Raw genomic sequence first — 12,454 nt, 5'->3', positions numbered from 1 at the left:
CAAAAGCAATTGAGAGTATCCCACATTCATGGATAAAAGAGTGTTTCAAAGTGCATAAGATACACCCTACATTGATCGATTACATTACAGCGACCATGAAACAGTGGCAAACCACTCTGTAGTTAAGCCATGATAAAGGACAAATTATTATTCCAGGGATAAAATTCAAAGGGGGATATTCCAGGGTGACTGTTTCACCACTGCTGTTTTGTCTTGCCCTTAACCTGTCTACTTAACAGATTAGGTCATGGCTATAATTTGGCTCCCAGAAAAAACACAGTGTAAAGACTTCTTATCTTTTTTTTTTTAGATGATTTAAAACTGTGCAGTTCATCAGATGAGGAACTGAAAGCACAATTGCAAGTGATTTTCAGATGATATAAGAATGTAATTTCATCTCGATAAATGTGCAAAAGCAGCCTTTAAAGTGGGAAAGGTGCAGCGCCAAGAAAACATCAGTTGGGGAAAGGAATATGATATAAAAGAACTTGAGCAAGATAAATATATATATATATATATATATATATATATATATATATATATATATATAAATATAAATATTTGGGAACTGATGAAGGATCAACAGTAAAACATGAGCAAATGCGAATAAAACTCCGTAAGGAAAATTTTAGGTGGCTTAAATTAATACTAAAAACAGCATTGACATCTAGGAACAAAGTCCAAGCTGTAAACTAATTTGCTCTTCTGTCCTAACTTATAGTTTTGGAGTGACTGACTGGCGCCAAAAGGTGTTGGATAGTTTGGACAGGAAAACAAGAAGGATGCTTCACATCCATCTATTGATTTATAAAAATTAGTGCATACGAAGACTATATATTCCCTGTTCTGAAGGAGGTATTGTCCTCCTTGAAATTGATTACATGTATCCATCTGCAATAGTGGGACTGCATACTCATCTGTTGACCTCACAATGTAGTGAAAGATTTGAAGCACAAGGAGAACGAGTCTAATATGATTTCCCTGCTTAGTTTAGCAGAAGCATATCTGCATCATGCGGGAATGTAAATCAAACCAGAAGTAGATAAAAATCGGGTAGCAACTGAATATGCCAAGAAATAAAATAATATAAAGTGAGGATCAGATGAGAAGGCAAGAAATGTGGAAATACATAAATATATTTGCAGGTATAGAAAACTCTTGGAACAACCTCATGTTGATCAGGATTGAACACAGGAATGGTTAAGGAGAGATGAATTTAAACCAAAAGACGAAATGTTAATGGTGGCTCAATACAGTGGACTACGTACACGCTGGTTTACAAAGTCCATTGAACATGTGGAAGAAGCAGACAGATCTAAGTTTTGTAAAAGAGAACTGGAAACGGTTGCACATCTTGTTGCTGGTTGTGATATACTAATGGCAGAAGGACTGTAAACTGAAAGGCATAATAATGTAGCAAGACTGTTGCATTGGGGATTGTGCAAACATTATAATAATGAAGTAGCTAAAAAACACTGGAAACATGAGCCACAAAGCATCATAGAGAATGAAGTTTGTCACATGATATCATTCATTACCAACAGTTCACAAAACAGATGCAAGAAAACCAGATGTAGTAGTCCATGAAAAGAAGACAAAAGTAGCATTGATTATTGACATCTCTACACCCAGTAACTACAGTGTCTTACGTACAGAGAGACACAAAGTCATAAAGTACCAGGATTTGCGGGCAGAAACGAGACAATGTGGAAGAAAGATACCCAGACAGTTCTAGTAGTAGTAGGAGCAACAAGTCTTATAAAAAAGAATTTACAATCATACTTAGATATGATACTGACACATGTAACTCCATGCGAATTGCAGAAGGAGTCATTACTGGGCATATTGTGGGTGCTGTGTAGACCACTTCTGGCTAACATCAAAGATTGAAACAATACTAATTTCATGAACTTTCATTATATCTTGACTTAGGAATGAGGTGCATTACAAACCCAAAAGACTTGGAAAAATTAAAGAAAATGGCATAGAGGGATACATTTCTAAAAATGACCCAGGTTCGATTAGCAGCTCAGGCACTTGAGGATAAGCAGGAGAAGAATTGGCATGTCTGTCCTAAAGGGGGAGGTCATGCACCTACATGCTCCTTGTGTTTGGCATGCCTGTCACGAAGGGGGAGGGCATGCACCTACATGCTCCTTGTGTTTGGCATGCCTGTCATGAAGGGGGGGAAGGGCATGCGCCTACATGCTCCTTACATTTGATTGCTGGTGGAGGCTGGGGACTGCAGGATCCTCCCAGATTGTTGAGCTCTCCACTTTTTCATGGAGAAGGAACCCAGCAACATTATGAAGGAACTTCAACTTCTCCTACATGTATCTGTGGTATCATCCTTTTTGTCGGTACCCAAAGATCATCACCGTAGGTGAGACTAGTAAGCTATACTGAATGATAAGTGCAGACCTTTGTCTGATGACTTCTCAGTTCACCACCACAGTCAGATACAGTGTCTATAGTACTATCACTGCTGCACTTATTCACTTTCCCATTCTCCCATACCTTCACTCAGACCCCAAGATACTTAAACTCCTCAGGCTGAAGTAGATGCAACCCCTCACCCCAGTCCCAAATTGAAGAAAAATCCACTCTTTGTTTCTAGGAGAGAATCATTATGGTCACTGATCTGCAGGTGCTGACTTTCATCAGTCAACTGACCCATTTTACACTTGAGATTACAGTGAACAAAAGTTTAGAGGACAACATCAGCTGCAGTGGTTACATCACTGTACTTGAAACTGTCCAACTCTTGGCTACATCTTGATATCTTGCCTATGAATCTCACTAATAGAGAGGAGACAAGAAACACTCTTGCATGCATTTGACTTAATCAAAAGAATGTGGACACAACTCAGATACAAGGATTGATAGGCACCATTTGTAATGGGTGTTGTAGTTGTATTTGGGTCCCTTACACATTACTGAAATTCCACTTCCACTGACTTTCACATAACCGAGCTGACAACACTGAGAGGGCATAACATCTACCACTCGGAGCAGCAAAGGGAAACTGATGGTGAGTAATCCATTAGCCAACCTGACAAGTAGACAATAATGGCAGAAAACAAAACAAACCCACATTGGGGCTTTGCCCTCCAAACCCACCTAACTAAATATACCAACTCCGGGATTGCACTACCGTGGAGGTAAGGGGCAAAGGTCGACATGCTGGACAAGTGCTTCATTACCATCAGTTTCCCATTGGTGCTCCAAGCGGTCAGTGTTATGTTGTGTCGGTGTTGTCGGCTCGATCATGTGGAAGTCGGTGAAGTGGCATTTCGATAATATGAAGGGGACCCCTGTATTTAGATTGCCTAGAATTCTGCTGTGTTTTATTACATTGATTTTATGTAATACAGGATCGTCATTGTGACTTTATTTTAGTATGAGTTGTGTGTCCAAAAATCTACTTGAATTAGTTCTCTGACCGTTTTCTTAAGTAAATAATAAATGAATAAAATTAAGTAAATAAAAAACAAATGTCCTATTCTCATGTTGCAGTATTCGTAACTGTGGGGAGGTTGCTACCTACAGCACCAGACATCCAGCCAGTATGCCAAAGTCCTAGGAGCAGGGGTATGTGCGACGTTTGATGTCAGAGCCATAAACCGATGTTGGCTATAAAAGTCTGCACATACCCACTTCAGATCTTTTCTGCCGCAGTGATCTTTGGACATCTGATTGCCAACTTCGGGAAGCAGCTCACTCGTTTGACTCAGCCGTTTGCTACAGATAAGTACCCTTTGGAGTTTTTTGTTATCTCTTCTTTAGCTTTTCTGACGTACATGTCAACTAGAAAGGGGAAGTGTGCTTTTGGAAGACAAATTTCACACAAGGCCACTCACAATAACTGCTTATTCTGTTTAGAGGAGGCCCACGACTGTACATCTTGCAACATTTGTAAATATAAGAAAACAAGCCGGCAACTTCGTAAAACAACTGGTACACCAATAAGTGCTAACTGTGCTTTACGACATTTGTAAATATTGTAAATCGTTTGTGCCTAAAACACTTTGCAGCCGTTTGGCTGTACTAAATTTATTTCTCGAGAACCAGAGACTCCGATGACTAGTGTTAGGTATGGAGGTCGGAGTAGGTACTTCTGACGAGCCACCTCAGAAGAAGACCAAAAAAGTTAGGCCCGACACCCGTGCTGCACTTCTGGTGTCTGGTGAGACTCTCGAAGCAGATGTTAGTCCAGGGTCCCATCAGACATCTGTTTCTCAGCTATAACTGGGAACCATGATGGAAACCAGTTCGGCAGAAACTCTGAGTACGTCTGCTGAGGTAGACCAGCCATCAGCTCCTGATGGCGAGGGGGAACCACGGCTCATGGTGTCTGATGGGCCTACTCCTGCTCTGACATCCTCCCAGACCTCTACTTTTAAATCAACCCATCCTTTAACTGTTCTGAAGAGGAAACAGAAATTAAAATATACAGAACCACAACTTGCACCTGGATGGGAAGTGTTTTCAGAAAATCTTTTCAGGGTATTCCAGGCTTTCAGTCGCAGGTACCTCAATCTGATCCTTCTCCAGTGCAGGCCTTAGAAGAATCAGAGGAAGAATACTCCTCCTCTGAAGATTCCCTTACTGCTGTCAAATTGAATACCCTAAGGACTTCATTACCCCTGAGGAAGAGTACTCAATCAGTCCTGAATCTACAGGGGAATAATTTTCTTTTGCAGATACCATCTCTCATGAGAGAACACTTCAAATAGCAGGCCTCAGATGTTTCAGAAACAAAAAAGAGGTATTTTGAATTATTACAAATTGCTTCCGGCCTTTCATGATGCCTTTTTGGCTGCTTCACAGGCCCCTGTCCCTCAGCTCCCAGCCTCCAAACATCCAGACAAGTTCTATAAAGTCCCTCAGGATACACAATACCTGTTCAAGAACCCCCCTGCAGACCCTGCTGTCATAGCAGTCTCAGCTGACAAATTCTCTATATGGCTGCCTTTGACCTCTCTATTCCCTATTGAAAAGGACAGCAAGTTTATGGATAGGCTAGGGAAGAAGGTCTATACTTCCTCCACACTTGCCATCAGAGCCCTAAATCTATTAAACTCATATGGCCAGGTTTGTTTTAGACACCCTCTTTAAGGCTTCAGCTCTCATACGTTATGTATCAGACTCACCTGCTAAGACCCAGCTGAACTCCCTTCTCTCCACCGCCTCACAGGTGACTAGGCACTCTATTAAGTGCAGTTGTGATGCGGTGGAGGCCTCTTCAAAATCTGCAGCTTCAGGCTTTGTCCTGAGGAAATACTCCTGGGTGAGGCTCCAACCCCTTCCTATGAATGTACAAACCAAGTTGTTGGATGCACCATTAGATAATAAGGCCCTTTTTGTTGCAGCTTCTGCAGAGCTCCTCAAATCCCAAGAAGGGAAAAGAGTTGTAAAATTTAAAACATTTACTGATTTCAACAATTCTAGGTACCATAGGAACTACCCTCAAAGGACAACCTTTGTTAGGAAACGGCCATCTCATTCTGCTCCATCACTGGCTAAGGGATGGGGCAACCTAGGAAACATTCCACTCCTAGACCTCCTTCCTCTGCTAATACCACTTCCTTTTGGAGGCAGCCTGCCCAGGACAGAACCCCTCCACTGTGACTCAAACCAACTACCTATATCCACCCCCCTGTCCCTATGCCTCACCCTCTCCCTGGCGGAAGATCACCAAAGAGGCCTGGTTCCTCTCCATCATTCAAAAAGGATATTTTATGACTTGGTTGACATTACCCCCTTCCAGGGGATACCCCAACCTCCTCTAAGACAGCTTCATCTTTTCCCCTCTATTCTGAATCAACTGCAGGCTCAAGGCACCATAGAAAGGGTGCCACCACAGCAGACAAACGAGGGATTTAACTAAATGATGTTTTTGGTTCCAAGAAAAGATGGTCCTTGGTGACCAATTCTGGATTTGTCTGTACTCAACCTTTTTCTCAAGGTTCCCGCCTTCAAAATGCTCACCTTACATCTGCTCTTGCCCCTTTATTCCCCAACAGGCCTTTATGGTATCCCTGGATTTGAAGGATGCCTACCTTCACATTCCCATTCACCCCTGATGTTTTTCAGTAGGTTCCTTGCGTTTTCAATTTTCTGCATTACCCTTTGGATTTTCCACAGCTCCCAGGGTGTTCACATATACTCTAGCTCCAGTGACTGCCCACTGCAGAACGCAGGATATTCAAATATACCCATACCTAGATGACCTGTTAATACTTCACCAGGACTATGATATACTTTGCCATCGCCTACACCTGGTGACCAAAACCCTGGCAAACTTAGGGTTCACTGTGAACCAGGAGAAGTCCCACCTGATCTCTACACAAGACCTAGTCTTCTTAGGGTGCAGGATAAGAACCAACAAGATGGCAGCCTTCATTTCCTGCTAGAAGATAAAATACCTCACCCATTACCTCAAAAATCATCTCAATCTTCAAACATTATCAGACAGAGAATTCCTGAGAGCCATGGGCCACATGGCATCCTTGATACCCATGTTCCCTTTGAAAAGGCTGCATATGAGAAAATTCCAGTGGGTACTGAAGACTCATTGGAACCAACATTCTCACCCTCTGGATATCTCTCCCTTTCCTGCCATGCCTGAAAAAAGAACTGGAATGGTGGATTACAGCCATCAATCTCAACCAGGGCATACCCTTGCAGATACCTGCACCCTTACAGCAAATCTTCACAGATGCTTCAAACCTGAGTTGGGGGGCAATTCAAAACACCACTACAAACTAAATAAAGTGCAGGGAGGCAGGGAGAGTGGTCTCCTCAGGCAAAGGGGACCACATCAGTATCAAAGGGATGAGGAACCTTTACATAGCATTACAGATCTTCCAACAAGGCACTCCACGCACCTTGAAAGTAGTCACAGACAATATGACTGTCCTGTGGTACATAAACAAGCAGGGGGGACAAGGTCGTATCCTCTTTGCAGCCTAGCCATACAGATTTGGTCCCTAGCATCAACACTTCATATCCAACTGCAAGCAGTGTACATTCATTCAGCAGAGAATGCAATGATAGACACTCTCAGCAGAACCTCTGCACCCTCTCACGAATAGATGCTTCACAGAGAGGTGTTCCTGGATCTTGTACACAAGTGGGGTATTGTTCAGGCAGATCTGTTTGCCTCCTCCCAGAACAGGCATTTGCCTCTGTTTTGTACAAGGGATCTACATCCCCAGGCTTGGAAACTGGACTTCTCTTTCTCTTGGGTGGTAATGTATCCTTATGCCTTTCACCCTTCACACTGATTCAGAAAGTCCTTCTAAAGATGCAGGGGGACAAACCAAAAATCCTGCAAGTGACTCACTTTTGGCCAAGACGACATTGGTTTCACCTTCTTCACCTTTTAGTCAAGGTAATTCACCACAGGTTACCCCACCACTTTGACCTACTCATACAAGACAGGGGTCCCTAATACACCCTCAGTTGATCAATCTCATACTCATCTTATGGGTGATAGGGTTCTGATCCCCTTCAGACTCCTATACTCAGAGGACGTACTCCGTGTCCTGCAGGAGGCCAGGAAACCTCGTACCAGGAGAAACTATGTGTCAGAATGGAAAAGATTCTCCAGGTGGTGTCAAAAGAAAAAAACAGGACCCTTTACTCATTCCTGTACCCATGGTCCTTTTTTTACTTGTGTGAGCTTCTACATTCAGTACTGATGTACTCTTCTGTTAAGGTCTATTTGTCTGCCTTTTCTGCTTGTCTTCCTTTGGTACCTCCTTTGGCATCCAGGTTAGAGGTGAAGCTCTTCTTAAAAGGGGTCCTCCATATCAGACCCCATTGTAAGCCAATACCTCCTACATGGGACTTAAATGGTTTCCTTGAAAAAACTCACACTATCTCCATTTGAACCAACTCACTCAGCATCAATAAAGCTATGTACCTGAAAAACAGTTCTGCTGGTGGCAGAAATTCAAGCCCTGTTGGCCAACCCTCCTTACCTCATCTTCCATAAAGATAGGGTCTCCCTCAGGACTAACCCTTCCTTCATGCCTAAGGAGGTTAATGAGCTATCCCTGAGTCAGACAATTAATCTTCCTGTCTTCCCTCAACCTCAAAATTCCTTTGAAAGAACTCTACATTCCTTAGATGTCCACAGAAAATGTATGTATTACCTGGACAAAATCAGACCCATTTAGAATTTCTGACCAGCTGTTTGTCTCCTTTCACCCAAGGGCCTTAGGGAAGGCAGTCTCAAAACAGACTATATCTTCATGGATTTCAAAGGCCATCTGTATGTTACTCCCTTCATGGGAAAGCTCTATCTGAAAATGTGAGAGCTCATTCCACCAGGGCAGCTGCTTCTTCAGTGGCCTTCTTCAGGGGGGTAGATTACTCTTCTGTCCTAAAAGTGGCTACCTCGTCATCAGTCCATACATTTATCAGGCATTGTAAACTAAATTTGGTTTCTAGAGCCAGAACTGGGTTTCCTAGATCTATCCTGCATGGTCTCATAGACCAGGGACCTCATCCTTCCTCCAAGGTTATACCTAAAAGCTTTGGTACTCTCCCTACAGTTATGAATACTGCAACATGAGAATAGAAGGACATAGAATAGTTGTGTAAGAACTTGCCATAACCTTAGATGTCCTTTTCTTCCACGTTGCAGTATTCAGTCCCACCCTCCTACCCCCTCTTTACTTGTTTATCTACCTGATGGGACATCTCTCTCTCTCTCTCTCTCTCTCTCTCTCTATCTCTATCTCTATCTCTCTCTATCTCTCTCTCTCTATCTCTCTCTCTCTCTATCTCTCTATCAAATCAAACCTCTGCAGCCAGCACATGCCTCCATGAGGCACCCCCTGGCCTGGTCTCACATGTGGGTTTGAAAAGCTTCCCCCTTTCCACTTCCCTGCTTACCAGGAGTATTACTGTATGCGGCAGTCCATTCTGAAGTGGGTACATGCAGACGTCACTTTTATAGCCAATGTTGGTTTATGGCTCTGACATCAAACGTCGCACATACCTCTGCTCCTAAGACTTTGGTATACTGGCCGGATGTCTGGTGATGCAGGCAGCAACCTCCCTACTGTTATGAATACTGTAACATGGAAGAGAAGGACATCTAAGGTTATGGTAAGTTCTTAGACAACTGTCCTTTTTCTTTTTAGAACAGTGCTTTCTTTATGTGCTTCTAGCCTTATTGTGCAACAAACCTCATAAAGTTTTCCATAATGATAGGGCTGCTTTGAGGCTTAGCCCCTCTGTCTTACCTTTGGACTAGCCCGTCATGGATAACAGAAGTTATTTAAGTTGTCTCCATAAATCAGTCTGTACTACTTCCACACCTCTTTTTTACATCAGGAGAACAAAGTAAACAGTCTTCACATTTTGGATGTATACAGGAAGTAAAAACGTTGTGGACAGTTCCAAAGATGTCAGGAAATCTGATTACTTTGACTTTGAGAAATTATAACAGTTAACTTTATTGTCATACAGATCAACAAATGCAATGCATCACGGGATGAAATTTTGTTGCTTCGGGCTCGTGTGCATTGAAAACAGTTTTCACAAGAGGGTGAAGGAAGCATATAGCAGAAGAAATTTTAGACAGTACAGATATAAATACACACACAGATAACTTACCCACCACAATTTTTAAGATGGGATAGCAGCATAGTGTAATTCACAGTTCCTGTACTTGTGCAAGTAGTAATTTAGTTCAGATTGCATAAATTAGATAGAGTAATTTAATTCTATGACAATGAAGACAATCATATTGTACTTATGCTGTTCTCATGAACTGAGGGAGCGTTAGCATTGTTAAGGTTAGTTGTTCAACAGTCTGATCGCTTGTGGAAAGAAACTGTTCCTGAGTCTTGATGTTCTACACTTGATGCTTCTCTCATTTCCCTGAAGACAGGAGGTGGAACAGTCCATGTGCAGGATAATATTTGTCCCTTATCAGTTTCACAACCGTGCCATAGCATCTGCAATAGTAAAGGTCCTGTAAGGACTTGGGGGTTTGATCCTGTGATTTTCCTGGCCTGCTTTACAACCTTCTCTAATGCCCTGCGATCTGTGTGAGACCAGTTTCCATACGAAACTGTGATGTTGTTGGTTAGCATGCTTTCGATCGTTGCTCTGTAGAAGGTCATGAGGATGTGGGAGGAGAGGTTTGCTCTGAGTAGTCTCCAGCGGAAGTGGAGATGTTGTTGGGCTCTCTCTACAAGGCTGGAAGTGTTTATTGCCCAGCTTAGGTCATCTGAAATGTGCACCACTAGGAATTTGCTGCTTTTTACCCTTTCCACTGCCGTACTACTGATGGTGATGGTAGGACTCTTGCTTCCTCCTGATGTCAACAATGATTTATTTTGTTTTGTCAACATTTAGTGCTAGGTTGTTGTCAGTGCACCATCTGATGAGTTGGTTCACGTCCTCTCTGTATGGCCCTTGTCATCATTTCTGATGAGGTGGATCACTGTGGTGTCATCAGTAAACTTAATGTGATGTTTGTCTGATGTTTTGCAGAGCAGTCATGGGTCAGTCAGTGTTGTGAAGAGAAGTGGACTTGAACACAGGGGTTGCACAAGGTTGCGAACTAAGGTGATGCATCATGAGTGGTTCTTGCCAGCTTGAATGGCTTATGCCTGTCTGTCAGAAAGTCGAGGATCCAGTTGCAGAGTGTATTTTCTATGCCTAGTTGACTTAGTTTACACAACAGCTGCTGTGGTATTACAGTGATGAAGGCCGAGTTGAAATCTATAAACATCACACATAAGTAGCAATTTTTGTCTTCAAGATGGTTCAAGGTGTTATGTAGCGCCAGGGATACAGCGAGCACAGTGGAGCATTTTTGTCTGTAAGCAAATTGTAAAGGATAAAACGATACAGGCAGACAAGATGATGTATGTTCTTTGACCATCCTTTCAAAGCATTTCATCACCACTGGTGTGATTGCGATGGGGCGGTAGTCATTTAATGTGACTGGGGATGACAGCTTTGGCAGAGGAATGATGGTGGCAGACTTGAAGCATCTTAGCACACTAGCCTGTCTGAGAGATGTTTTGAAGATGTTAGTGAAGACAGGTGCCGGTTGATTTGCACAGTCCTTGAGTAGATGACCCGGAATCATGTCAGAACCTGCTGCCTTACCTGGGTGTACTTTTCTTCAGTTTTATTCAGTCTGCTTCCAGGCTGAGACATAGTGGTGTGGCATTCCCATCTATGGGTAGTTTCTTTGGTGAGGTGTTGTCTTCTCAGATCTGCTGAAGAAGGTGTTAGGTTTGTCTAGAAAGTCCGTATTGTCTACACATAGTGTTGGTGGAGATATGTAATCAGTAATGCACTGGATGCCCTTCCACAGCTGCCTAGGATCCTTTTGATCTGCAAAGTGTTTTTGTATTTTTAGCCTGTGAGCACATTTTGCTGCTCTTACTCCCTTGTTCAGGTAGGCCTGGCAACTTTCAGGGCATCATTATCTCCAGACTTGAAGGTAGCTTTACGTGCTCTCAGTAGCTCATAGACTTCGCTAGTGAGCCATGGTTTTTGGTTTGCCCTTATAGTTATGTCCATCAAGGTGGTCACGTCCTCAACACATTTGGTGATATACCCCACTGTTGTTTCAGTATACTCATCCAGGTTTACATGCTTTTCTATTCTCTTTAAATAGGTTCCAGTCAATGCATTCAAAACAGTCGTACAGGGCTGAGACTGCTCCTTCTGGCCAGATCCTTAATCGTTTCCTGGACGGTTTTCCTCTTAGCAGCATGGGTTTGTAGGCTGGGATCAGCAAGATAGAATTATGATCCGAGCTGCCTAGGTGTAGGTGGGGAACCGCTTTGAAAGCTTGCTTGACATTTGCATACACTTGGTCTAATGTATTTGCTCCCTTTGTGGCAAAGTTCAGATACAGATAGTAGTGTGGTAGTACTGTTTTCAGTTTGGCCTGGTTAAAATCTCCTGCCATAATATTCACACATGTGGGATGTTTGGTTTGTAGTTCACAAGATAGCCTGTACAGGCTAGCAAGTGCATTTTTAGTGTTTGCACTTGGAGGTATATAGACTGCTGTGATATAAATGGCTGCAAATTCCCTAGGCGGATAGAATTTTAGGCTAGGCTAAGCTCCTGATGCCGTCTCTAGTAGATAGGTAGAGCAGTTTTGCATTAGTTGCTCATTACCCTGAATTAGGCAAATAGTACTTATTGGGACTTTACCCATGTCATACTGCAGCTAGACACCCTCCCCCAAAGTAAGACGGTACATTTGTGTGAAAGACTCACCATGAATTGAGTGATTATTGTAGATTCCTTGTCATTTACTGCCTGCTGTAATTTGTACTTAGTTATTGTTTGGGTCAGTGATACTGGTTCCAATTGTTGCACTAGGTTTGCATATTAAGTTTCTCCCTAGAAGAACTGAATATGTATGACTGTAGTATTGCTTCCTCAGGAGCACATCACT

General features: G+C 42.7%; 1 protein-coding gene across 2 annotated transcripts in view; it reads left to right on the top strand.

Annotated features, from left to right (window-relative positions):
- MOSPD1 (motile sperm domain containing 1) overlaps positions 1–12,454 on the top strand; it is a 765,007-nt gene that overhangs the window by 665,351 nt on the left and 87,202 nt on the right. The window lies entirely within an intron of this gene.

The sequence above is a fragment of the Protopterus annectens genome, chromosome 15.part0 (assembly GCF_019279795.1).
Source record: "Protopterus annectens isolate FY-2018-M chromosome 15.part0, PAN1.0, whole genome shotgun sequence".
NCBI classification, from domain to species: Eukaryota; Metazoa; Chordata; order Ceratodontiformes; family Protopteridae; genus Protopterus; species Protopterus annectens.
Note: the sequence above shows the minus strand (reverse complement) of the source record. Positions and strands in the feature narration are given on the sequence as shown.